Genomic DNA, 26,376 nt, shown 5'->3' on the forward strand with positions numbered 1-26,376 from the left:
TTCTTCCAGATCTCTAATTCTTTTGCCAGTTGGTTTCCAAAAACCGTTAGACTATTTTTAAATCCTTGTGGCAACATGGTCCAGGTAAGCTGAGTCTTCCAGTCAGTTTGAGGATTTTCCCACTCAAAGGCAAAAATGCCCTGACTTTGCTTATCAAGAAGTATGCAAAAGAAGGCATCCTTCAAATCTATCACTGTAAACCATTGGTGATATTCCATAAGGGCTGTTAACAGGGTATAAGGGTTGGTTACAATAGGGTGGATACCCTAACTATTTGATTGATCACTCGTAGGTCTTGTACTAACCTGTACTTGTCTGTCCCAGGCTTTTTAACTGGCAAAATGGTAGTGTTATATTCTGATTCAAATTCTATCAATAATCCAAATTCCCTGAAATTTTTTATTAGAGTCTTGATTCCCCTTCTGGCTTCTAATTTTAAAAGATTTTGTTTCTGCCTTACCAGTTTTGATCCAGGTTTTAGGGTAATGCTTACAGGCTGAGCTTGTTGGGAATGGCCTGGAGCTCTGCATGCCCAAACCAAGGGTGTTACTGCATTTTCTGCTGCTTCTGGTATTCCTCCAGAATTGTCTGGCTCTGATGTTCCCTGCAACATAAAAGTTCATGCATTGATAGCTTTAGTCTCTGGTAACAATAATTGTATTTCTCCATCATTAAATATAATCTAAGCCTCCAATTTACTTAACAGGTCTCTTCCTAAAAGAGGAACTCGACACTCAGGCATATATAAAAATTGGTGTATTATCCACTGTTTGCTGAATTTTAAGTTAATGAGGTTAAAGAATGTTTGTTTCTCTGCTTTCTCGGCTGCACCAACACCATTTACAGCTTCTTGGCCTAATTTTCCCTGGTTCATATTTAATACTGAAAAAGTGGCCCCAGTGTCTATTAAAAGGTCAGTTTTCCATTTCCCCAGCTCTACTGGAATGGCCCCTGGCACTGCCAGGAATCAGAGCTAGCTGGGGATCTACCGGCCAGTGTCATATATATACATATATATATGTATAAATCCTATTGGTTTAGGTATAGGGTATTATTTTCTAGGGGGAAATTATTTATTAGATCTAGATGAAGATGATAAATAATTGCATATTTATAATAATAATAGAAACCATGTTGTTAATCTCTGGGAGGGGAAATGTGGTCTTAAAGTTAGTGCAAGATTTTGGCAGATTACAGAATGTAACTTCTATAACACCTTGCTTGCCAATACCAACCTCTGAAGAAAATCCAGTTCCGTGGAGAGCTACAGTCAGCAATTTGACAAAATTTGGGAACACATGTGAGAAGGATATGGGAATCATAGTGGGATGGATTTTAGAATCCATCTTCATTCTAAATATCTACCTTCAGGAATAGGCTGGCCATACACAATTTGACTCTTCAAATGGAAACTTTAGCAAATGCAACTCAGGGTTTACTTAAAAAAAATGAACAATTACAAGTCACAACTAAAAATGACCTTACAAAACAGATTGGCCTCAGACTTATTGCTGTTACATGAACATGGAGTATGTGGATACTTGAATTTAAACAAGACTTGTGTGTACATCCCAAACGTGACTTCTAAATGGGATGATCAGATAGAGGATAAAATCAGTTGCTTCATCTAGCAGAGAATTAAGGGCAAGATTAGAAAATAACTAGTTAAATAAATATTTAAAGGACTTGGATTTTCTCTGACTGGTTGGTTGGCCTCACTTTTGCAAAGTATAATTGTGATCATATTAATAATTGTGATTATGATACTTGTTTTAAGCTGTATATAAAACATAATTTCTAATGCAACATGAGGAACTTATATGATGTTAGTAAAAAGCAAAGTGAGGCTTATGAAGGCTTGAAAGGAAAACAAGAGAGCAGCTCTACAGAGACATCTGGAGGTTTGGGTTGATGGCAAGTTGAATATGAGCTAACAGTGTCTCCTGGCAGCCATACAGGCCAACCAGGTCCTGGGGTGCATCAGGCACAGCATCATGAGCCAGTCAAGGGAGGTGATTGTCCCACTCTGCACTGCACTGGTGTGGTCCCACCTCAAATACTGTGTGTAGTTTTGGGTGCCTAAATATAAGAAGGACATCAAACTATTTAGAGAGTGTCCAGAGGAGGGCAGACAAGATGATGAAAGGTCTTGAGAGCAAGACTTATGAAGAGTAGCTGAAGTCACTCTGGTTTGTTCAGCTTAGAGAAGGCTACAGCTTCCTTAAGGGGAGCAGGAGAGGGGGAGGTGCTGATCTCCTCTCTCTGGTGACCAATGATAGGACACGTGAAAATGATATGAAGCTGAATCGAGGGAAGTTTAGATTGGACATTAGGAAAAGGCTCTTCTCTGAGAGGATGGTCAGTCACTGGAAGGGGTTCCCTAGGAAAGTAGTCGTAGCACCAATCCTGTCATAGTTAAAGTAGCATCTGGACGATGCTCTTAGTTATATGGTTTAGTGTTAGGTAGTCCTACAAGGATCAGGGAGTTGGACTTAAAGGATCCTTGAGTCCCTTCCAACTAAAGATATTATATGATTCTTCAACAACAGAATGTAACAGATTAACTCTTATTGTCATTGCTATTGATTAGAGAGAACCAGCAATACTTTGCTCAATTACAATTACATTGAACAGTATTTGAAAGAACGTGATCAACAAGTGGGACTACTGTTACTAATTCAAATAGGAGAACAAGCATTAACAATTCCTTGGTTTTCTATCCTCCAGTAACAGAAAGGAATAATGCTTGATTTCTACCAAGACACAATTAAGAACAAACAGCATTTCTGCAAGGAAAGTCTAGCTGACAATTTCCTGGTTAATGTTGTAACCAACAATGTTTGGAATTTGTCAGTAAATCATAAAGTAATGATGGCAATCAAAGAGACAAGACTGATTGCTTGGATGCAAAAAGTCGGTTTATTGATGTAGTGGTTTGAAAGCAAAACAAGTGAGAGAGTCCAAGTCAGAAATACAATTTAATAGAAAGAAGGTAAAATAAAATAAAAAGCAATAATACAAAAGATCACTGACAGAGTCAGAATACAACCCTGTTAGTTAGGGTGGTGGTAGCAGTCCAGATGAAGTGGTCTTGTTGAAGCAGTGATCCTGTAGAAAGGTCTAGTAGCTCTTGTCCTCTGGGAATCCAGTGGGTAAGGGCTGCCTGTACTGTCCCAAACCCCAGATTATATCCAGGTGGGAATGCTTGGCTCCTCTTCCTGGGCAGAGAATCTCACAATGGGATGATATGAGTCATGCAGTGAGTCCTTGATGGCCCATTAAACAGAGATAGCTCCTGGAGGGAGTTACCTATGAGTCATGCGGCAAGGTGTTGATGGGGCCATTAACAGAAGATAGTCCAGAGGGAGGGGACCTGGGAAAACACTAGCCCACCTGGTTTCAACAGTTCATGAAGATGGTGATAGAATAAATACTTTGTGTACATCCTACACTACAACCCAGGACAATTGATCACAAAGCTTCAGTATATATACCTTTTCAACTGTAACTAAAAATAGCTGCTTAAGCAATAATAACTATAGCAAAGGGATAGTGAAAAAGCAGTCTTTTAGGTCAATGACTGTCAAATGCCAATCACGGGGGATCATGGTGGGAGATGGGAGAGCTGGCTGAAGAGTTCCCATGTCCTCAGTCACAGCATTAATTTTTGTGGAGGTCATGGAGCCAACGCCACTTGCCAGTTTGTTTTTTGATTACAAACACAGGCAGATTCCAGGGACTGGTAGAGAGGACTATATGCCCCTTCTGAAGTTTTTCTTGGACAAGTTCAGTGAGTGTGCATAGTTTAACTAGAGGCAGGGGCCATTGATCCACCCAAACTGGGGTATCAGTTTTCCAGGTTAACTTCAGGGTGTCACGCACCACAATGGCCCCAATCAAAAATCAAACTGAATTTTGAAACCCCATTGAGAAAGTACATCTCGTCCCCACAACACCATAGGCACAGGCAAAACAAATGGCTTTACAAAAGCTATGTGATGTTCTGGTCCCATCACCTGAATTAGGTAGTGACTCTGATAACTGCGACTGCTTTCCCCAATCCCAGTGAGGGCCTGGGGCACCTCTATGAGGGCCCAGGTGGGGGGAGCCATTTGGCTTGAGAAATAACAGTCACATTGACTCCAGAGTATCTAAAATACCAGTGAGCGTTATCTGTTGACCCTGTAATGACAGGGTACATTTGCAAGTAGGACATTTAGCAGAAATTTCCTGCACCTATAATATTTGTGATGTCCCTGTGGAGCAAATCTTCCCACCCTCGTGTTGCATTCTTTTACAGGGGATAGTGAATCATGTGGAAAAGGAATCAATTGTGCAATATGTGCCCCTTGGGGGACAGTACAGAGTTGAAAAGGGGTCCATGCCATGATCTTAATTTCATAATTAGAGTCTATGACTCCGGGGAGTACAAAAAGTCCTGAAAGGACAGTTGAAGATCTCCCTAAAAGGAGGGTGCTTTTCTAGGGTGTGGAATCCCTTGAACCTCTCAGGGAAATCACCAGACTTTGCCCTGGAAGAATCTACCATAGTTTCCCCACCTAGGCTGAAAGAAAAGACTTCTCCCATAGTGCCCTGCAAAACTATTGCCAATCTACCTTAGATTGATTCCCCCATTGGCCAGTTAACCTTGCCCACCCCAATTGTTCATCCATCTGAAACACAGATGGCACGGACAAAATACCTTTCAACTGACTTAGTTAAAAGGGGATGTTTATTTCAGTGCTGGTCTCATGCAAGATTGTTCCCTAAGGACATGAGCAACTTTCTGTTGCTCCAGCTTCTCTATTTATCCATAAAAGTCATGCATATTCCAAGACGCCTATACATGTTCATAATCTGTCTCTGCCCATTCCCCGCTCGGTATTAAAATTAATTGTATACTCATTGCGGCTGCATAGTCTTCCTCTTCTTTTGGGTCGGTGGTCATTAAAATGAGTTGGGGGGTGTCAAGAGGAAGTAAGGGATGTCTTCCTCACTTACTAAACTTTTCACCTCCATCCCATTGCTATGACTACCTGACCTGCTGATCCCTTCATTCTGGTCTTTATTAGTTTCAGTGTCAAAATTTATGATGTATAGGTCTCTCTTGGCTGGCTCTGAGTATTTATCCAATGCATATCAATTTTGCTTAAATGTTTCCATATGTGCATTGGCCCCACTTTGGCTGGCTCTGAATATTACCATATGTAAACCATTAATCTTGGTCAATTTCTAATTCTTTTACTACATTCCTTAACTTTCAGCTCCTAAGCATCTATTTCTTTAAGCTTAACAGAATACCATGGTTCACCTCATCCCCTCTATAGGTTGCTGCCCTTTGTCCTGCCCTTTGTACTGCCCCTGTGCCCTCAGGTCATTGGCCGCTGACCCCTTACTTAACCACTGAGCACCGCATCATAGTCTTTGTCTTTTGTCCCTGATCCCTTTGGCATGGTGAACGTAATAACCTGTCACTGGAATTTATCACACAGAAAACCCTTCCTATCATTCCTTCGCTGATCTGTCTGTGGAATGTGTATGTGCATGGACTAGAAATGATTGTTCCTGTGGCCTACTCCAAGCAGCTTCTGAAGGAGATGCTTCAAGAATGTAGTAGCATTTTACCATCCTACCACGCTGCTACACTGGGGCCTGGATGGTCGGAAAATTCCTGTAGGGAGTAAATAAACTGAGGAATTGAGTAACATTACTGTAACGGAGGTTGCCAGGTCCAGTCCGGCTCTGCCTGTACTTGCTGGGTGAAAACTTGAGGCGACCCTCCTTTGGGCACCTGCAGAGTGGATGTCTGTCGCAGCCGCATCTGTGGCAGCTGAGGCATTTATTTCTGAGGGTGGTGCTGTCCTGCGCTCTGGTTCTGGTTTCCCTGGGTCTGGCAACCTTTAGAATCATACTTAGAGCGACATTGGTTAGAAAAACATAGGCCCCTATGGCATCTTGAAGACACATCTGTGTATTTGGGCTTTTCTTCTTTTAAATCAAGGCAGTCTCTTTTTAAGAGCTCATAAAATATGGTGAACTGATACCATGCTCTGTGACTGCCCACCGGAACTCTTTAACTTCTAGGAAAAACAACTGTTCCCAATGGGCAGTTCGTTTTTGCCATCCCAAATATATGACTGGTGTGACAATTCTTTTGGCAATGTCCAAATCCTCCTCCCTTAGTGGTTGTTGTTTCAGGCGGATCCAGGTGTCACTGGGATCAGGAGGGGGGAGATAAAGATCTGGCTCTTTTGTGGGGTCTACAGGTCCAGGGTCAAAGGGATCCCCTTCAGTGTCTTCGCTGTCATCTGGGCAGTAGCCAGCAGCGAATGCTCCTATGTATTTCGAGGGGTCCTTTTCCCTCTTAGTTGCAAGGGGGGGGGGGGGGGGGGGGCTACAGGAACTGAAGGCTGTACTGGGAGAGACACAGTCTCTTCAGATCATAAAGAGCTCTGAGACTCTGCCACAGAGGGAGGGCAAGCAGCATCCCCTTTATCTTTAGCATGGAATTTTTCTTGGGCTTTTAAAGCCTCAAAAAATTACCTTCCAAGAGGGAAGTAATTGTGCAGCTGCTTTATCTCCCTTCGTTGTGCTATTCCATAGTTTCACTCCCATGTTGTCCCACAAATCTGCCATAAAGATTGTGGATGAAGTAACTTCTGGGAGTTTAGATGCTGTCCATTTGAGCATAGCTTTCAAATCATGCGCAGGCAGAGAATTGCCATGCTTGTCTAGCAGCTTTGTCATAAATTCAAATACATCTCTCTCATGGGCAGAAACCCCCTGCCCCATAGTTCCCCACAGCTCACCTCCCTCTCCTGGGAGGTGATCATTGCCTGCTGGGCTCCCGCTTCCTGTCCATGGTCTCTGAAGTTCTGTGGGGCACTGCTGCCTGCTGCTCACATCAAGTGGTCCTCCTCACACAGTGGGCACCAATTGTTAGTGGTCAAAGAGACATGACTGATTGCTTGGATGCAAAAAGTCTGTTTATTGATCACAAAACTTCAGTATATATACCTTTTCAGCTGTAACTAAAAATAGCTGCTCACTTAAGCAATAATAACTATAGCAACCATATCTTATGCTTCCTAATAACACTGCTTAACGATAGGCAAGCACAGAGCCGTACAAGCGTATATGAACTTACATAAGCTAAACATACTCAGCATACCATTATCTTGTGCTTCCCTCTTCAGGATGCCATCTCCCACGAGCGCACTGCCTGCCAAGGCTTACAGCCTACTAATGCTAACATGTCCACTTCTGTAATGAGCTGAGCAGTACTCTCAGTCCTGCTCTCTAGCTGCATCTCTACAAAGTAATACTTTGTATTGGCCAAGCAGCAACTAGAATATCAAGCATAGTATTGTCAGCCTATGTACAACTGTAATATAGTCTACAAAGAGCTTTTTCTGAGGAACCTTATGTAGGTACATGAAAATCTCAATGAATTTGCATCACTGTCAGCAAAAAAAGATAATCTCAGAGATTTGTACTTGTCAAAGTATTTGCCTGCATTTCAAACTGCTTGTCTTATTATTTTTCTCAATCATCAGTGTAAGGCCCCAGAGCTCACTCAACAAGTCTCTTAAAAGGGCTTAAGATTCTATCAGGTTATTAGGAGAGATGGCACCACTGGGAGATGTCTTAAAGCATGATTTACTGTTATTATCTTCTACAGTCTCATGAAGGATTGAGAACATCTTCACCACATACGCCAGAAGTCTGTGGTCAGTGGTCACAAGACCACAGGTTACACGATCTTTTAAAGGTTAATTAGCCAATAAAATACTGCCACAAAGAATGTTTCTATTTTCACACCAATAGCTAATTAATTTGTCTTATACATTTTTGCCTCAGTGCGGACTTCTTAACCAATCATATAATGACACACAATCCCACAGAATTGCACCTTAAAATTTCTTATTACCTTTATAACTACTTCTATATTCTAAACTTTAAACTCTAAAATTTGCCACTACCTAGCTTAATATGTTTCTGCTTAAACTACAAATCCACATTCTTCCTCATGGTCTCTAGATCCAGAAGCCTTTTCCAAGGTCCCAAGCTGAACCCTGTATTCATTTCCATATTTGGACCTGCATGAACAAGGTTTTAAAAATTTTCTGTGCCTGGATTTCCCACAGATTCTTTTATGTACCCTGAATCAGATGCACAGGAGAAAATACTTTTGCGAAAGCTTAAAACAACATTCAATCAATATAAAGCATTTCACAAAACATTTATTTAGCAAACTGAGTCCGTTCAACTTAGCAAACTTCAACCTATCCAAGTATAAATTACTCGAACTTTGAGAAGAAGGAATTAGAATAAGAAAGAAACAGATAAAAGATATAAAAAAGAAAAAATATAGCTACCTCTCTGTTGGGGGTTAGATTTGTTTCTTTTTTACTTATGGAATTTTTTCCCATAAGTTGCTAGGAAACTAACTACTGGGTACTTATGGGTACTTAAGCAAAACAAAGAAGGGGCCGAAGGAGAGGAGTGTAGCACCTGGCTACACTTCTTTTGTCTCTAGGAGTTTCTCTCCAAGAGGGAAGATACTGTGAGTTTTGCAGAGCAGATAAAGGACAGGGCCAGGGACAGCTGTGCTCTCTCTCGCTTTTGGCATTGGAAGGAGGAGGGTCAAGCCATTGATTACTGTGGGGAGAATTCACTGTCATCACTGGAGCCCAGTCCTAGGGACCTACTGAAAAAAATGAAAATTAGAATGTTGGAGATTTGAAGAGTTGAAACCCTTGATTGTCATGGAATAAGTGTATTAATATTTTAAATGTGATAATTTTAAATTGTAATGTAACAGTAAGGAGCCACCTCCGTGGTCTCCCTGAGGGGGGCAGTGAGGGGGGGGGCTGCTTGGTCGCTGGAGGCCGCCCTCAGCAACCCCGACGCCAGAGTGGGCTACCCGCTGCCTCAGGAAGAGCCTGCACCTTCCCCCCAGACCCCGGAGCGGGCTCGCCTGCCGCCTCGGAGAAGCCTGCAACCCCCGCGAAATGCCGGCTGCCCGCGCCTTCCCACCGCTGCCACTGAGCCGGCGTGGAGCGTGGCTCTGCCGACAGGGCGGCCCGCCCCCGCCCCGGCCCCCTCCAAAAAAAAAAAAACAACGAAAAAAACCCGCTCCCCAAGCAGCGGCAAATTGCCGCCGAGGCGCCGCTACCGGCGCCTTCCCCCCCATCGAAACCGCGAGATCTCCGAGACACCCGCTCCCCGTGTAGCGCGGCCATCTCGCTGATGCTAGTTGCGAAATAACTGCAGCCCGCCATGAGGCTGCTCCAGCCCCTGCCCCCCCCCCCCCCCCCCCCTTTGGGCAACCCCGTAATACATGTAAATTAGGAATCCCAAAGCATTCTGGGACTCTTTTTAACACCAAAAACCCCCTATAAAGATAAATCCAAGTAAAATTTAAACCACAAAAACCAGTACTAAGCTGTGTATATCCTAGAGTATCAGTAGAGCTAATTAATACAATTTTTGTAACTCGCTGTAACCTAAAAATACCAAAAAAAAGGTGAGACCCCGAGGCAAACAAATGGAAATCAGAACTCCTTGGAGACCCCCGGCGAGGAAAGAGTTCTCCAGCTCTGCAGAAACTTCCTGCTGCAAAGCTGACCAGGACCCTCCTCCTCAAGGGCGAACCCGGTGGCTGGCCCCTCGAGGCACCCTGGTAAGAGCTGATTAATAAAGGCATTTTAAGGAGAAAAATATTACCTCCGCCCATTTTTAACACTACTACCATCTGCTTGTGTGCCCAGGAATTTCCTGTCCTGCTGGAGCCAGGCCCCTGCTGTCCCACCCCCACCACTTCTTCGGCACTACTCGGGGTCTTTTGCTATGCTGTAGCCCCTCACCCCCCACCCTGCCAAGATGTCCCACAGTTCCAGCTACCACTGTGGAGCTTCTGATACATCTCATCCACCAGCCCAGGATTTCTGCTCATTCCTGCTGTTCCAGCTTGGTGCTCCTCAGGGTCCTGCAGGGGCACCAGGATCAGACTGCCCCAGGGTTTTGTGAAACAAAGTCTCTCCTCCATTCCTTCCCGTCATGGCCCAGAAGGCCGTCACAAGGTTCCTAGTTCTCTTTTCTTGTTAATGCCACAGTTATTGCTGTTTGTTTGCCTTTTTATACATACTAGTAGAGAACTGTTATTTCTACCCTCATATCCTTGCCTGAGAGCCCATTAATCTCAAAATTATAATCATTCAGAGGGAGGGGGTTTACATTCTCCATTCCAAGGGAGGCTTCTACCTTCCCTAGAACATACCTGTCTTTCAAACTAAGACATGCTTCTGGGTTCCAACAGTGTTCCAGCTGATATAAAATCCAAGGGGAGGTAGGATCATGGCAGGTATCTCATGCCATGTTACTGGAACAGGGGAATGTTATTCTGAAAACATTTGCTGACAATTCTGGTATGTCTCAGTGAAAAACGAGATTCACTTTCATTGAAAAATTTATAAGTTTAATAAAATTTTTTAAAAAGACAATTAGGAGACAGACAAGCAAAATAGTTGATAGCCGAGTGCCTGGCGTGTATCCAGAAAGCACACCTTAACTCAGAAAAATACTCCTTTTAAATGTACCAGTTTGTTACATATTCAAAAGAATCTAATACATTATTCAAACATTCCTTTGAGTTTAGAAATTATTTCCTAGTTTTAAGTCACCCACTCTGCCCCTATTTCACCAATTTAGCATTTTATTACTCCTTGTAGATAATTTTCTTGGTGGCACCTCTTGGTCATCTCATGTCCCTTTTTCTGATAACAGAGGATCAATAAATTCCTTCTTGGAGCTTTGGTTCATTGTTATCTTCATCTGGATAATTCAGGAATGCAGGAGGATTCTCTCTACCCTCCGGTTTAGCCAGTTTAGATGTAAAAAAAACCCAGTCTTTGTTTTTAATATTATGGTACAACCTAAAAAAAAATATGCGTTCATAACATCACTATTTCTAAACCCTGTTAATAATAGTAAAACTTTCTCACATTATAGATATAGCATCCATTTTAATATTTGCGAAAAGTCAAATTTATAATATGCATTTATAACATCACTGTTCCCAACACTAATGGATTATGTATCTGAATATGACTGTTTCTAGACCACCAGAGGCCTATTCCAGCAGACGAGACCTGAAGGACGTGCCTCCAGAAGATCCAAATTGGGAGCTGCATGCAGACGAGAGCAGCTTCGTGTGAGATGGCAAACAGATGACAGATTATGCAGTGACAACCACGGATAAGGTAATCAAAGGCAAAGGCCTTGCCATCAGATATTTCATTGCAGAGAACTGAACAGATTGCATCAATGAAAAATCTGGAACTGAGCGAAGGAAAGAAAGTAAAAATATGGGCTAATTCTGCATATGCATTTAATGTTGTGTATGTCCATGAAGTCATCTGGAAGGAAAGAGGACTGCCAACTGTTCAAGGTAATAGGATGAAACATACTGAACAGATCCATGCACTGCTACAGAATATTTGGAAGTCTAGAGAAGCAGCATTTATGCATTGCAAAGTTCACCAAAATGGGGAAACAACTCCCAAATTAGAGAATCATTTTTCTGATTAAATAGTAAGGGGGGAAGGGGCAATAAGGGCATCTTAACAGTGGTGCTACAGAAGGAAATTGATCTGTCAAGGTTTGTCCCAAAGCACTGATGCCTGAAAGATAGGTTGGAAATAAATCCTCATAGACCAATGTCTACACAGCAGGTATTTGTTTATTGGAGCACTGGTGGTGAGGGGGGATATCTCCACCTAACTCACTCACCTTTGTCAAGTGCTATGGTATATTTATACAGTAAGTATTGCTTAGCGTTACTATGTCACTATAACATCATCACATAGGCATGAGAACTAATTGACATAGCATGATCTCATGATTATTAGATAGTTCTTTTGCACTGTGCTTGCGCCTCCCCAATTTGGGGCTCATCGGGGGTCTTTGACAAAGGCTTCCAAGGTCGTCTTCGCATCTGAACTTTTCAGCTTTGTCTTTGGAGCATGTGCAGTTAAGGTGTTCCTGGGTCTGTCTGGTCCTAACCAGTCTAAATTCTTTATTTTGTGGCTAATGGGTTTTACATTTGCCAATTTTTCATTAGTACTATACTTATCTATCTCTAAAGCTATTCACCTGGTGAGTATTTTTATTCTTTTCTGTCTATTCAGCATTAAGCAACTAGTTAAACATATACTAGCCATTACATTGTTTAGAAAGTTGTTTATATCAGGTTATATAGGTATAAAAAGCTATGATTCAGGTTATATAGGTGTCAGGTTATATAGATATATCAGGTTATATTGATATCTTATAACTCAAGCTATATAAGCACCTTGTAACTTTGACCTAAGTTATATAGGCATCAGCATGAAAATGAATGGATTATTACACCAGAGGGGCAGATTGTAGTTCCACCACAGCAAGAACATGAAAGCGTGTTGTAATTCTCTGGGGGAATGGTTTCTCCCTCCTGACCCCTGGAGTCCCTCACCATACAGAGTGACCCTTCCTTCCTTCTCTGACCTCACTGGCTGTGCTCCAGCTATCTTTTTCCTGAGCAGGGGGCTATATAAGCCTGGTGCTTCCTTGTTCTGTCTCTTTCCCCGCTGGAATTTCCAAGAATAAACACCTGGGACAAAGATCCCGGGGAAGGAGTCTCTTCTGGTATCTTTTATCTTGTTCCTGGTATAATTCCCTCCAAAGCCTCCTAATAACTGAGCTAGCTGAAGCCCCTGGAGGCGGGCAGGGGGCATTTATACAAAAGCGCTCATGTTGGAACAAAGAACCTCTTGAAACATCTGAAGAAGGTCATAATAGAAAGGGAAATGACAGATACTGTACAGTCTATTACAAGCAAATGTGAAATCTGCTATAGAAACAACCCAAACATGAGCAAAAGAGTTGAGTTAGAAATAACAGGGGCAGCAGATTTTCCTGGAGGTTATTGGAAAATAGATTCTGCTGAATTACCACCCAAAAAAAGATACAGGTATGTATTGTGTTGGTTGACATCTTTAGTGGATAGTTTGAGGCTTACCCTTATTGCACTAACACAGCAAAAGAGGTGGTGAGAGTTTTCTTCAATCATATAATTCCAAGGTTTGGGATTCCTTTTGGGTTGGTCCCCCAGTGATCGGGGAAGTTAGTCAAATGCTGGGAATTGTTTGGGATCTGCAAATTCCCTACATACCTCAGATGAGTGATAAGGTTGAACATGTGAATGGAACCCTCAAAAAAACCCCCAACAAAATGTATTCACCCCATGTAGGGGTGGGAATTTTGTGTACATTTTCTGTATCTGCCCCTGGAGGCTTCCAATAAGACAAGCCTTTATATTACCTCCTATGGTAATGTTATCTTGAAAGTGCGTTGTTTCATTTTTAGGTTCTTTAAGGCACCACCCCAGCCTGCAACTGCCCGAAATTTAAGAGCAGTCTTGGGTATGGCTGAATGAAGCAGATTTTGGGTCTCAAATTATGGATTTTTGGTCAAACCATTGTATGAGCTTTTAAAGGAGGCCTCAGAAGGACCTTTGATTTGGACTCCTGAGAGTGAACATGCATTCTGTAATTTAAAGATAGTCCTGTTGTCTGCACCTGCCTTAGGACTCCCATACTTAACAAAGCCCTTTGAGCTTTTTGTGCATGAATGACAGCACCCAGCCCATGGAGTTCTGGCTCAGAAGGTAGAAGACTTCAAGACACCTGTGGGGTACTTTTCAAAACAACTTGACAAGGTTGGCCAAGGATGACCCAGATGTCTCTGAGCCATAGTGAAGACTGTTTTCCTCATACAAGAGGCCAGGAAATTGACTTTAAGACAAAAGATAGTAGTGTACACTTTGCATGCCATAACTACTGTATTAGGCCAAAAAGGTGGGCATTGGCTTTCCCTGATCCACATGCCAAAATATCAGACTTTTCTACTGGAGCAAGAAGATGTGGAGTTGAAAGCAACCACATCAGTAAATCCAGCCCAATTTCTGAATATCCCAATGCAAGGAGAAGAGCATCTAACCCATGGTTACTTGCAGACAATTGAGTACGTTTATGCAAGCCAACCAGACCTACAAGATGCATCCACTGAAGATCCAGAGATAGAGTTCTTTACAGACAGAAGTAGCTTTGTGAAAGATGGAAAATGAAAAACTGACTATGCAGTAGTCACGCTAACGAAGATAATAGAAGCTGCACCGTTGCCCGTGTACACCTCAGCTACGAAGAGCCCTGGAATTGGCACCAACAAAAAGAGTAAACATATTGTGCGGAAAATCACACTATGGAAAGCCCCTGGACGCCTCTAATAAAGACCAGCCTTTATATTACCTTCTATACTAATATTATCTTGAAAGTGTGTTATTTCTAGGTTTGAAAAGGCATCACTGGATAGGATTGCTCTTGAGATCTGGTCTGCTAGAAAACACTTGTTCAATGGTTACCAGGCAGTTATGGTACAAAGGTCTCTAAGCTTCTTCTGAAGCCTGGAGAAACATGACTGAGTTTAAAATAGTCATTACCTTAAGCCAAACATTGTCCTGCTCCAGTAGGGCAACCTGATATTTCAGCATTTTGCTAGTGATATCTAATGTCCTCCTTTTTGTTCCAAACCATTTATTACCATGTGGGGTACATATCCGCTTTTGTGCTTCTCTGTACCTACCACTGCTCTCAGGTATCCAGGTCATCCTTTACTCGCATTTTCCAATTGTTTGGACAGGCTGCTTCCATGACCCCAAATGCTGCGTCAGTACCCCTAGTGCCAGGTGCATCCCTTCATGCACAAATAACTCAAATGGTTTGGTTTAAGTGTGAGAGTTCCTATGTAGGGATGGACATTAAGGTTTTCAGGGCTTTCCAGGTCCTCTGACTCTCAGGAGTCCATTACAAATATTTTTAGTGGAGGACCATACAAGGGTTTTGCCAGTACCCCATAATTGGCAATCCATAACTGACACCATCTGGCCATAGAAGGCTTGTAGTCCTTGGCTCCAGAGTCTGGCAAGCAGCTTCTTTTCAGCTGCTTCCCAAGCTTTTTTTTTTCCTGTGAGATCTCAAACCTAAAATATATTACTGCTTCTTTGTCTATTTGTGCCATTTTCTTTGACACCCTGTATCCAGATTGTCTCAAGAAATTTAACAGAATTACAGTAGCATTGAGGCACTTACTTTCAGTCTTGATTGCTGGCAGAATACTTTCCCTTTTTTTTTTTTTTTTTTAGCACAGTTCATGTTAGCTGTGCCTTCCACCCAGTGTTTGTATTCCCCCACTGAAAGGCAAACAATTTCTTACTACCTGAGTCAGGGGAATATGGAAAAAGGCATCCTTAAGGTTGAGCTCCATGAACCATTTGTATTCCCGTTGCAGTGCTGTCAAAAGTGTGTACAGATTAGCTACTACTGAATGAATATCAGGTACTATTTTATTAATGGCCCTTAAATCTTGTACTATTCTATAACTGGTAATATTGATGTGATATTCTGATTTACAGTCTTACAATAACCCATATTCTAAAATCTTTTCTATAAGCTTCTGCAACTTTTTCTTTGCCTCCCACTTAATAAGATATTGTTTTTGCTTTACTGGTCTGGCTTCAGCTTTGAGAGTAATCTTCACTGGTTTGGCCACCTTTGATCATCCAGGCATCTCAGTTGCCTATACCAACAGGGTTACAGCATTCTCTGCCTCCTCTGGGATTTCTTTCAACTCTTCTGATTCCTGTAGCACTAAATCTTTGCCTTGACAGCTTTTGAGTCTGGTGTTTGAATTTGTTTTTCCCCATTCTGGAAAGTGATTTGAGCATCTGATTTTCCCAATAAATCTCTCCTCAACAAGGGGGTTGGGCATTCAGGCATATACGAATTAGTGTTTCCCCCACTGGTTTTTTAAATTTAAATAGTAATAGTTGTAAAAAAAGGCCTGTTCTCTTTCCTCCCTGTTGCACCCACAACACTTACAGGTTCCTGTCATCCCTGCATTTCTTGCTTTCAAGTGTTTGAGTCTTTGCAGCAGCTTCTCACGCTGCTTCATGTAAACAATATTGTATTGTTAGAATTTATCTGTATGTTTTGCATTCTTGTTCTCTGAGAAAGAACTTGACTGATGGTCATATTGACCAATGGAGTCAGGAGGTTGTAACCTCTTTGGGCCAATCTTGGCCCTCTGTACAAAATGTATATAAGCCTTTGGAGTCAGATAATAAAGAGCTTTCCATGATTCACCAAGCTGCTGCATGCTGTCCTCTGTGAAGGTCCACTCCCACGTCACAACGTGTTGCCCCTCTAAAGGCGTGGGGTAACAGGTTCCAAGCTGTTTTCCTCTGCATGTATTCAGTACTGAATAAGTTGTTCTTGTATCAATTTTAAAAATTTACCTTTTAATTTCCCAGCGATAATGTAACCAGGGGCTCAGCTGAGAAATATTCCCCTGGTCCCCCTTCAGGGCAATTCTTCATCACTGAATGTCTTAAGCTTGATGACTTGAAGATCTGGGTTTAGGTTTTCTGTCTGATTTCCCCTGACTTGGGGACACTCCCTTTTCCAATATCTCCTTTCTTTACAAATTGCCAATTACACTTCAGTCAACAATTATCACAACACAAACTGCCAAATATACTTCAGCCACTAATTAATACAAATTACCAAAGTATACTTTAGCTGCCAATTATAATATTCAACCAATTGTTTCCAAGTGAGAGGGGTCCTGAGTTCTAATTGTGGTTTCAAATTCTTTAGCAACTCTATCCAGATCTTCCCTATAAACTCCTACCACCTTTCTCCATGACATTAAATCTGCTAGTAAATATGGGGGTTTTACTGTTACTGGACCATTATTCTCAACTGCCTGCCGGAGGGGAGCTATCAGAACTTTCCCCCTGTGGACGATTGAAGAGACAGGACTCCACTTAGGTTGTATGCAAGAAGTTGTTTATTGTGAAGGCATGAAGTCCACTAGTGACTCTAATGCTAGGTTCATATACTCTTATAGCTTTAAACAAAATTTTCCATTGTCAGGCAATAATCACATTAATAATGCTTCTTAGCAATATTGCTTAACCACAGGATTGCAGGTGCAGTCATACATGATTTCCTTAAAAAAAAGTACCACATTCCTTTTCACCTCCTTGTGGTGGTTTGAAAGCAAAACCAGTGAGAGACTCCAAGTCAGAAATACAATTTAATAGGAAGGAAAAAAAAAAAAAAAAAGAAAAAAGAAGTAAAATAAATGCAATAATACAAAAGATCACTGACAAAGTCAGAATTCAAATTGAGCAGGGTGCTGGAAACAGTCCAGATGAGGTGGTCTTCTGGAAGCAGTGATCCTGTAGAAAGGTCTAGTAGCTCTTGTCCTCTGGGAATCCAGTGGGTAAGGGCTACCTGTGCTCTTCCAAACCCCAGATTATATCCAGGTGGGAATGCTTGGCTCCTCCCCCTGGGCGGAGCATCTCACAATGGGATGATATGTTTCTATGAGTCATGCAGTGGGTCCTTGATGGCCCATTAAACAGAGATAGCTCCTGGAGGGAGTTACCTATGAGTCATGCGGCAAGGCATCGATGGGGCCATTAACAGAAGATAGTCCAGAGGGAGGGGGCCTGGGAAACACTGTCCCACCTGGTTACAACAGCTCATGAATATGGTGATAGAATATATACTTTGTGCACATCCTACACTGCAACCCAGGACACTCCTCCCTTACATTTCTGTTTGAACGTCCCATGGTTTTTGACCAACAAGAGTAAGGATGTCTGGACCATCCATCATCTCCACAGCATTTCCTGTTCCATTGCCCAACTGCCTCCTCACACCCCTCCCCCCCATTCTTTGCTGCAGAGCAATCATAAACTCTAAATCCTTCTCTTGCCTGCACTTTAAAGGCCTCTGTCCTATGCTGCATGCAGAACAACATCTCTTTGTAACAGATATAGCTAGACTACATGTGCACAGATGATTTGGCCTAACAGATACCAGCTCAACCAGCCTAGCTCGAAGGAAACAAGTCCCTGGACACCACAATGATAGGTCGGATTCAAACCCCGACAGAGGACCTCAGCCAACCCCTTTGAAGCACACATACACCCATATCATTGGCCAGTGAGCTAGGCGGAGTTAAGACCCTTGACCAATCATGTCTGTAAGCGTGGGAAATTTGAAAGTCCTATAAAAGCCAGGGAATAAATGGAGCTTTTGCTGCATGATCTCAAAGGGTTAATGTCACATCCCTGTCTCTGACTCCACAGTGACATCTCTTCAACCCTTTGCCTTTCTTTTCCTTTTCAAGTGATAAAATTAATGGATCTTGGTGGTCCTCCCACATTCCTTTTGCCCATATGGATGATTTCTTAGGGTGAAAACCAAGTCAGCATATGGAACTTCATCCCACTTATTTTCCCATATACAAAATAACATTTATAGCAATATTATGTTTTACTGTAAGGTTCCATCCTTAGGCCACTTCTCTTGGTCTTCCAGTGTGTAAAGTGGCCATCACTGATTACAATATTGGCTTTTCTCATGTAAGGGGATCACCCCCAATGTCTTTCCAATGTGTCAAGATACATTCCAGCAGTGATACCTGTCATACTTCTTTCGAGGTTTTGTTTCCCATTATAACCAATTACCATTTAGGAACTCTGTCACTATTTCAGACACACAAAGCATGAGGCAGGCAGCAGAAGGTCAGGCAGGAAAGCTCTATTTTAATTTTCTGACTCCATCTTATATACACTGATCAGAAGGCAAAAGATTGGCTACACAGGTTTCTACCTCTCTGACCTCATTGGTGAACATCACCATCAATCATATTTCTCCTCCCAGAGGAGAAATATGTAAACAAATAGATAAGTTCTAAATATATACATAGTTTACATGAAGCTGTATGAGAATCCCCACTGCAGAGATTCAAACACTCGAAAGCAAGAAAATTTAGGGCGACAGAGCTCCTTTGAAGGGACTCTAACCCTTCCTTTTTCTTACCTTAGGTACCTTTAAACCAATCCCTGTGTAGCTTTTGCTGTACCTTACAGGCAGGTTAGCACTTAACACCGTTAAAGTAAACAATACCTTTATCTTAACAGGGATCTTGCTCTGATTTCCTTCAGACCAGAGATCGAAGGTTCTCCCTGAGAATCCCTTGGTGCCAGCTGGAGGCCCTGTGATCTCTCTCTGTCTCTCTTTCTCCTCTATCACATTACCGTGTTGTGGGCACTCAATAAAGATGCATTGTTTTGATTAAAACAGTAATTTTCTTGTGTCTTTTGCACTCTGAGATCAATAAGCAAACCATCATGACCCCCACTTATTTTAGCGGATTATGACACACCAAGGTAGCATTAAGAAGCAGGCATTCTTTATTCAGCTGTATGCACAAGTGGATAGCTCCTCCTAAAGCTGTGCATGCTGAGTACAGGAAAATTTCGGTTTATATACTGTGTTTTACATACATATTAATCGATTTTCCCAGAATAAACATGCATATGATAATAATTTCCCTGAAGTAATTAATATGTTTTCCCTCCCCTTTATGCATGCGTTCTTCTGTCCTGGGGGTCTCTCTGGTGGTCCCTAGTAGTTGTGGACCTCAATGTTACAGATGATGTAGTCAACTTGGCAGAGCACTGCAGCTGGTGAACTTCCAGTTCTCCTTAAACCATGGGCATTGTGCAACTCCATAGCCCAGTGGCTTTGGAAGAACAAGCATTGTATTAATTCACCAGGTGTAGACAATTTATCATCTGGTAACATTTTCTTTGAATGTTCTAATAATTCAATTTTTCCTGAAGACTGGGTGTGTGTCTTGGGTGCAGAGGCAAGGGAGTGGAGTTTTCAGTGCTGTTTATTCAAATATCCCTTATGTCATAGTCATGGGCATTGTTTCAGCAGGGGAGATTCCATGGCTGGAACCGGAAGGGAGTTCTTTTTGTCTGGCTCACTCCAGTGAAGGTATCAGCAGACCTTGGCGTTGCGTGCCTGCCAGGTCTCTTCCCATTTCCCATCCCTCTAGGATGCTTCTGCAGGACAAGGGGATTGAGAAGAGACAGCAGGGCTGCTCCTGAGCCACAGTGCTGAAATGACAGCTCCAAACCACAGCCTGAACCGGTGGGGCCAGGGCACAGATTTCTAAGATCAAGTCCAACTGTTAACCCAGCACTGCCATGTTCACTACTAAACCGTGTCCCCAAGTGCCACATCTACATAACCCCTGAACACTTTCAGGGATGATGGCTCCACTACTTTCCTGGGCAGCCTGTTCCAATGCCTGACCACCCTTTCAAATGAAGACAATTTTCCTAATATCTAATCTAAACCTCTCCTGGTGCAACTTGAGGTCATTTCCTCTTGTCTTGTCACTTGTTACCTGGGAAAAGAGACCAACCCCCACCTTGCTACAACCTCCTTTCAGGTATGAGCTGCTTAATCACAAATATTTATCTGTAAAGGACTACTTTTGACCCACACCAAAACCATCTGTATTTTGACCAGCTAGCCCAGAGATGGAAAGAGGAGAAAGATGGCTGTGCAATAAAAGGCATTTTGCTTGGATTGTAGATGTCCTGGATTCAACTGCAACCTCTGCAAGATTTTCAGCATAACATAGAGCATCTCTTTTATGCTGTTCCTATCTCTTTCCATCTACATAATAAAATAATCATGCTTATTTTTAATTGCTTTTTATGGCATAAATTATAAAATACATTGTTCCTGAGGAAGGCAATAAAAATGCTCACAAATCAGCTTGAGACAGGAGTCAACGTGTAAGTAAATTCAGTAATGGGAAATGCTCAGATCTTACAGAAATAAAAATATCAAGAGACTGATGAGAATCTAAGAGGGTTTTTTTCATCTGTAATTGCCCAGATGCCACAGCTGCTTTGCTGTTTCCATTACCTTTTTCCTGACAGGAATTCCATCAATTCAGTCACTTTGAATTTCCTATTCAGCCCACCATTTTATTGTAAAATGTGTAAAATTGCATCAAATAAGGGCTTCCATCCAGCTTGAAAATAAAAAGAGAAATATCTGAGTCCAAATTTCCTGCAAAGTGAGATTTTAAATAATCTAGACAGCTCTCTAACACTTTCAGTTTTTGTAAGCCATGTGCCACCTTTAGGGAGTGAACAGCACAGGAACAAGGTCAGCTGTGAAATTGGCTAACAACTCACCAATGTGCAGCTCCAGAAGCTCCGCATCTCCCAGATGTTTGCAGTGCTTGATAGCAAAATTATATTGAGGGGTCCAAGAGGGACCCCCTTCCCTTTCCTGCAGCTGCCCACCACCTCGAGACATGAGAACAGCTCAGCTCTCCCTCCTGCACCTCCAGGACTGAGTGATGGACCTTCTCTGTCCACTTGGCAGTTTTAAAGGGACTCAAAATCTCTGCTCTTTACCCTTTGTATAAGCATTTTATGGCTCACTTGATAATAAATAACTAAAAAGGAGAAGAAGGAAGGTGAGAGGTCACAGATAGACAGCCAGATGGAAGACTCACATAAACTTTATTTCTTTGGCAGCTTAAACCAACCTCCAAGCCAGCAGTGAAAAACAGTGTTGAGGTCCAGCCCACCTGTGATGCAATGTGACAGCACAGAGAGACAGGTGGCAATTGTGGCACAACGGGGCATCAATAAGCCCATGGTGCCATCCCAAAGCTCAGCTGGGATCTACGTTGCTGCTCATCAATACACTAAGAGCTCAAACAAGGTCTTTCAGGAGTGAGATGACAAAATCTGCTGTGGAAGAGCAGCAGCTTAAACAGGTAAGGATGTGTTTAACATAAAGGCAAGGCAATGCCTATACAAGATAATAGATTTATATGTGTTAGTTTCCTCTCCCTGTCTCATAGAAATGGCTGGTTTAATAAAGCCTGTGAATCTGCAGCACAGTAACCAAAATCATCCTGGAGCTGGAAAACTTCAGGTGCCCTGTGTGCAATGCATGCTGCACACCAGGGTAACTCAAGGACAGCACTTTTAAGAGAAAGATTTGCAGTTACTTTGACCTTGCATGCACTTAAAAATAAACCATATGACTGTGCTCAGCCTATAAATATTTTGTGGAGATGCAATTTTTTAACAGTAAGTTTCTTACAATCAGCAAATGACCCAGCCATTACTTCCAACATAAGCAGGCAGGCTCAGCATCTCACCATGCATGAACCTTCGGGAGCTCATGAAAGGCATATCTATTACTGCTAAGACAGATCTGGGGCTCTGTTGATATATTGTTGGGGAAGATGAAAGTTTAACAGGAAAGTTTCACAGATATGTAGCTTTAGCAGAAGGCTCTCTGAATGTAGAACCTGAAAGCGGAATAGAGATAGAAGCAAGTTTTGATATAGAAGAATAAAAGATGTCTAAATGAAGGATTGCTGAGCCAGTTGTTACTGGACAACTAAGAAAGCAAAGATTAAGTCGAGTTGGAAGGAGGTTTTATGGCTAGAGCAAAGGATATGTTGACTACAAACAAAAAAGATGTTTTTAGCAAGCAGAAAGAAGTCTCAAGAAAAGTAAAAGATGCCATAAGCAAACAAAAACATGTTCTTACCAAGTAGAAAAAAGGTCTAAGAATTTTCCACCTCAAGAAAATAGAAAAACAACTTTAAGCTTAAACTGTAACATACTAACTTGATGTGATTGGGTAGCACTAACCATAATATGGTAATGATAATAGTTATGATGGGCTAGAAGTAATGGTAAAGGTATTGTGTATGATGCTGATTGGTTTTTATGTATTAGGATGCTCAGCAAAGAAAACTATATAATCCATTGTAACCAGAAATAATGTGGCTTCAGGCATGCCTAAGCTGTAGCTGGCAGCTTTAGATGTGGCTCTGTCACCCACGACCCAGGACTGCTGTAACATCTTTGATACAATAAACAGCATTTTGAAGAGCCGCTTGTTGTCCCAACATCCTTTGTCAACGCATCTTCTGTTCCCCCTTCACTTAGAGGGGTAACACATTGCGACATGGGTGTGGACCCTCACAGAGGACAGCAGGCAAGCAGCAGGGTCAAACATGGAAGGCTCCTTTATTATCTGACTCCAATTAACTTATATACACTTTTTACAGAGGGTCAGCATTGGCCCAAGGAGGTTACAACCTCCTGACCTGATTGGTCACTCATACTTTCAATCAAGTTCTCCTCTCAGAGAACAACTATGCAAAACATACAGATAAATTCTAAGAATACACATTGTTTACATCAAGCAGTGTGAGAATGGTGCTGCAAAGGTTCAAACACTTGAAAGCAAGAAAATCAGGAGCAACAATCTTCTACAATATATAACTCAGTAAAAGTCCATGTTGGAGTCCAGGGCATCCCTCTGGGCGCCCTGGATGGTCACAGACGTCGGTAGAGAGGTCTGGGACCTGAGAAAGAGGGTCTGGGGTCTGTGCAGGGGGGTTTTGCCTGACACAGAGCCCAGAAAGACATAGTCTTTGATTTTGGTCCATGAGAAAAACATCCAACAGAGAGAAGAATTGCAAGTCACAAATGTGTGACAGAGCGTAGTGTAGTTTATCACCAGGTAGAAGATTTTGTAGTTTTGGATTTTTAGAATGTAGATGAAAAGGGATAAGATGGAGATTTTAGGGTGGTGCCCTGAGTTCTTCTTCCTTGGCATCCATCTTCTGTTGTGACGTGGGCACAAAGTAGTTTAAGTGGATTGGGTCAAAGTAGAAATGACCCTGTTAGTATAGGTGATAGACATTGGCACAGAATTGTAAATAATGGGTACGTAGTTATCTGTATAAGAGGTAGCGACCTCCCATCACACGGGAGGAGTCACCTCGTGTCCAGGCTGCTGTGAACATCTTGGCCAGACACAGAGAAAATCACATCGTGTCCAAACTGCTGTGAACATCTTGGCCAGACACAGAGAATTGTAAGATAAGAAATAATAAACAATGTGAGAAACCAAGAAAACCAAGACCTTGAGAATCCTCATCATTCTCGCGCTGCACCGAGCTCAGCACAGAACACAGAGACACAGAGTCAGACAGCAGACCCTAAATCCTTCAGAGGTCAACAGGGAAAATCACTCCCTCGGACCCACAAGAACCACCAGCCTTTGGAATCTCGAGTGAGAAAAACCATTAAACCCGAGAAGTCCACATAAACTCACTAGACTTGTCCTGTGCACATGCAAGTTTTAGGAAGACAGGTACACTGGACCTCTGCTCCCAACCTGCCACTCCTATTCTGCATCAGGTTGAATGAGCTAAAACCCAAGGTATTTGGGCTACAAGACACTAATTGCGCTTTCTTTCATAGAAATTTCCTACAACTTCCTAAGCTACAAGTGGGGCATAGGTAAGATGGAAAGGATGTTTTCTTCTGTGCTGGGGGGAAAAGAGTGTTTTGCCAGTAGACAGGGTCAGCACAAAAGACACAGACATCAACTTAAGGAACAAGTGTGATTTACTATAATGCAAAACTGCAAAGAATTACAAAAGGATAAGCTAAACAATGCACATAATCATTACTACAAAAATTGCCTATAGTGATTAAGAAAGATACATCACCAGTTATCATAGTACTAAACTATCATCCAGGGCTGCACATCGGCTGGTGGAAGTTGTCACAGTGAAGGACTGAAGAACCACTCCCAGTAACTGGGAAATCCTGCAGGTGCATCCACCTACAGGCAAAGAGGCTTCTCTGACTTTGCTGTGAGAGGGTTTTTATACTGTTGAATAAACAAGCTACCACAACTTCTAGTGCAGGAACATCTGGTTTCATTCTCCTATTGGATTTCTCCCAAAGCCTGGCCAGGGCTCAAGGAGGAACCAAGGGAGCTGTCTTTGATCCTATACCCCCAAACAAGGCCAGATGTGACCTTGTCTGGTTTCTAAATACGGAAAGGTTGTCTTGGTTTGAACGATGGGTATCTGCTAGGGAGGGGCAGGGCCTCCCTTTGGAATGGAGAATTCAAATCCCCTCCCTTCAAATTATTATAATTTAGAAAATTAAAGGGACTTTCAGGCAGAGGTATGGGGAGAGGAATAACAGTTCTTTACTAGTATGCATAACAAGGCAAACAAACAACAACTACAGCAATAATAATAACAGAACCAGGAACCTCGAGGGGCTTTGTTTCACAAAGACTGGGGCAGTCCAATCTCTTGGGACTCCAAGAGTACCAGGCTGGAACGGTGGAAAATCCTGGGCTTGTGGATGATCAGAAGCTCCACCAGTGGTAGCTGGAATGGCAGGGATGTCCCAGAAGGGCAGGGGGTGCAGGGCTACAGCGTAGCAAAAACAAGCCTCAAAGCAGTGCCGAAGGAACAGCAGCGGTAGGACAGGGCTGGCGCAACAGGGCAGGAGGAGGCAAGCTCAGAGTTCTGGGGCGCATGAACAGATGGGTGGTAGTTTTCCTCAGGACTGGACCTGGTGGGGACAGCAAACTCCTACCTCAGCAAGCAGCAGCCTGGCTGTCCTCTCTCTGATGCGATGCAGAGAGCAAGAGAGAGCAGCTGCACTCAGCCCTGTCCTTATCTCCCCCTCTCAACTTTTGGCCACCTCATTGTTTTAGTCAAGCACCCAGTACTTAGTCTCCTAGCAACTTATGGGGAAAAATTCTTTAAGTAAAAAAGGAACAAACCTAACCCCCAACAAAGGTAAATACATGTTTTGCCAATGAGAGGATACATATGTCATATTGCTAATAGTACTTTGTTAATGAGTGGATACATATAGCATTTGGTTGGAAGGTTCACCTAGAGGTCAAATTTGGCTCAGGGCCTGTTGTTCAGGCCTTGGTACTTCAGTGAGTCATAGAAAATAAAAAGCAATTCAATTTCCATAGACTATATTATGTAGCAAAACAATGGTCTCACTAAAACAGTGGAGGAAAATGGTATTGCTGCCTAGTCCTGGCTAACACCTGCCCCCAAAGAATCCTACTCATTATATCTATAGCACCAGATCCACAATATCCAGCATTTCTCTCCTCAAAGTCCACACCAAGTCTAGGGATGGGACAGGACAGCGCTGTAGAGGTCTTAGCTCTGTTATACAAAATATAATATAACCACTGAAAGAGTCACTGTCCCAGTGAGGGGATGTGCTGCTCATCCAGCAGGTCAAGAACTCAAAAGACTGATGGACTGTTGGAATGCATTTCCCACACCCCCGGCAGGTGTTTCCAAATAGGGAAAGAGTTTCAGTTTACCTCTAGACATTTTAGGAAGCTTACCTAGATTTTTCCATACCCTCCTGGCAGTAATTGGCTCAGGGCCAAGAGAGAAGCATCTATTGGACCTTGCCACTGTTCTTCAAACCCTGTATCTCTATTGGCTGTAAGCCAGATTGTCCCTCCATTCAGTATTTAGGAAGGAGCACAAAAGAAAGGAAAG

The sequence above is a fragment of the Zosterops lateralis genome (genome assembly GCF_965231275.1).
Source record: "Zosterops lateralis genome assembly, chromosome: W".
NCBI lineage: Eukaryota > Metazoa > Chordata > Aves > Passeriformes > Zosteropidae > Zosterops > Zosterops lateralis.